The following is a 3,128-nucleotide window of genomic DNA, read 5'->3' on the forward strand; positions in this document are numbered from 1 at the left end:
GAAATCCTATAGATGGCACCTGAAAACTAATAAGCCTCATAAGTGCACTTGGTAAAATTTCAGAATGTAAAATTAACATACAGAAACTTACATTTCTACACACTAACAACAAACTAACAGATAGAGAAAGTGAGGGAACTGTCTCATTTAGAGTTGCATTACAAAAAAAAAAAATCTACAAATATATCCAGCCAAAGAAGTAAAAGAACTATACACAAAAAACTGTAAAATATTTAAAACAGAAATTGAAGATAATGCAAACAGATGAAAGAATATGCTGTGTTTATTGATGAGAAAAATAATATTGTTTAAATGACAGGACTAGCCAAGAAATTACATTAATTAAATTCAGTGCCTATCAAAATACCAAGGGCATTTTCAGAATTTAAAATAAATAATTCTAAAATTTACATGTAAACGCAAAAGGGTTGAAATCACTAAAAAAAAGAAAGACAAGAAAACAAAGAATAAACACAAACATATTTGACAAAGAACAAAGTGGATGTATCACTTTCCCTGATTTAAATCTATAATACAAAGCTACAGTAATAAAAAGAATATGGCAGTGGCAGAGAACAAAGAAAATAATGGAACACGAAGAAAGCCTGAAAATGAAATTAGACAGTAATGGTCTTTTAGCCTATTACAAAAATGAATACACAGTGGGAGAAAGGTAAACAACAGGCATATGGAAACGGTCAGCATCACTAACCATCAGAAAAATGTAAGTCCAAAACACAATAAGATTTTATGTCAGTCCTGTCAGAATGAATATTACCAAAAAGATAACAATTATAAGTATTGGTTAGGATGTAAGAAAAACAACCCTGATGCACTGCTGGAGTGAATGTAAATTTGTGCTGGCACTGTGGAAATCAGTATGCAGTTTTATCTAAAAATTAAAATTGAAATATAATCCAACATTTCCATATCTGGATAATTATTCCAAGAAAATAAAAACACAAACTAGAATGGATAAATTCAAACCTATATTCACTGCAGCATTATTTACAATAGAGAGGGTTTAGAAGCAAATTAATTGTTCATCAATAGATGATGGATAAAAAATGTGTGTTTATAGTATATATATCTACCCATCTATATTTTTTATTTTTATATTGTACAGATATATCTATATTTATACATATATGTACACACACAGGTAAAAATACAATGGGTTATAATTCAGCTATAAAAAGAATAATTTCTCCATTTGCAACAATTGGGTAGACCAAGAGGTTAATATGATAAGTGAAATAAGTCAGAAAGAGAATGACAAATGCTGTATGATTTTACTCATATTTGGAATTTAAAAGAAATTAACATAACACAACAGAAAATGAGATATAGATATACAAAGAAAAAGGTTGTTCAGAAGAAGGAGGGAAAAGATACGAGGAAAAAGAAATATTTGACGAATATTAAGAGAGAAAATTTTCCAGTTGCAAATTAAATGAGTCACGGGCAAGAAATGTCCTGTATGGGGAATAGTAAATAACTATGAAATATCTTTAAATAGCAACATATCATACTTAGATATATTCCAGTGATCAGTTTGAAATGTATTAAAATAGCAAACAGTATGTTGTGTAAGAGGAACTAACACAGTTTATAGATTTAAGTACACTTCAAAAACAAACATACTTATAGAAATAAATTAGATTTGTAGCTAAAAGAGTCAGGTTTTGGGAAAGGAGGATTTGATTACTGCACTCAAAAGCTACAAACCGCTAGCCATAAAATAAATGTGTCCTAGGGATGCCCCATAGTAACATGAAAATTATAATTAATACTGATTTATGTTATATATGAATGTTGTTAAGGGAGTAGACCCTAAGTTTTCTCATCACAACCAAAAGGCATATTGTATCACATTAATATTGTATCTAAATGAGATAATGAAATCTCCCTAAATTTGCTATGATATTTATTTCATGATACTTGTAAATCAAATCACTATCCAGTGCACCTAAACTTACATAATATTCTGCACCAATTATACCTCAATAGATGTGGAAGGAAAAATGGAAAGTCAATATTCAATTATTCCCATGACATTTCACATGATTGTTTCTGCAGCAAGTAAACTTGAGTCATGTTAAACTTATCCTAAGTAAACATACTAATTAATAAGTGATTCTAATAAATAATACAAAAAGATAGTAATAAAATTAGTGTTTTATCATGCCTTAATCTTTCTTCATGTTAACAGCCCACTGCTTCTGCAGGTATCAAAATTTCACTCAGTGTATTCATCTGAGATTAGGGAATGGATACAAATTTAAAACTGGCTGCTCTTTCTGTGAGTGATAAAGTTCACTGTCTCTGACCAATAGCCTCATCTCCCCGACAGCATCTGTAAGAAATGAACATGCAGGTTGCTAAAAATCTCAGCATGGTAAAATCTCAGAACTCCTACAATTCTTAACTGTTTTGTAATGGGAATACAATACTGACAAAGACTTGATTTTGGATAACAATGTGCTGTTTTCTCATGGTTGCATTAAGGGATCTGAGGAAAATCCCTGAGATCCACAACAAACATTCTTGCTCAAGTTCTGGGCAAAGAAGTGCAAAGGCTCTGCATTATTAGGACTGAGGACTGCTTTCAAAATGACGACTATGCTCACTTTATTTCAGGTAGTCCAAGGAAAGAAAGGTTATTGCAATTTCTAGGTGAATGGAAATGTCAGTGGTTCAGTCTCTATAAATTAGTCAAGGGGTTATCAAAGCCAAAATAAGTTGTGTCAACAATGAGAATTAGAAAAACAAAGAAATTAGACATAAGCTTAAATTCAAAAGGAGACACAGTCCTGTGCTGTGCTCTGGGGACTGGAGAATGTATATGCCTCAGTCCAATTCAAGGGTTCAGTGGCTTGGCCCTAGCATCAGCTAGGGATTCAATGAACAGGTAACAATAAGTATACTGGGTGAAATATAATGTACCTCTCCCTGATTGGAAGAAAGTCTGGTGGCTCAATGAAACTATTAATTCACAGAAATACTGCCAGTTGCAGAGTAATTCACTGATGAACAAACAAAGATAATATTAGTTACTGCTTAACAATCCATCTTCACACACACACACACAGTGGTAGACATATTTGTAGTGTTTAGTGGTAAAAGTT

The sequence above is a fragment of the Vicugna pacos genome, unplaced genomic scaffold (assembly GCF_048564905.1).
Source record: "Vicugna pacos unplaced genomic scaffold, VicPac4 scaffold_199, whole genome shotgun sequence".
Lineage (NCBI taxonomy): Eukaryota > Metazoa > Chordata > Mammalia > Artiodactyla > Camelidae > Vicugna > Vicugna pacos.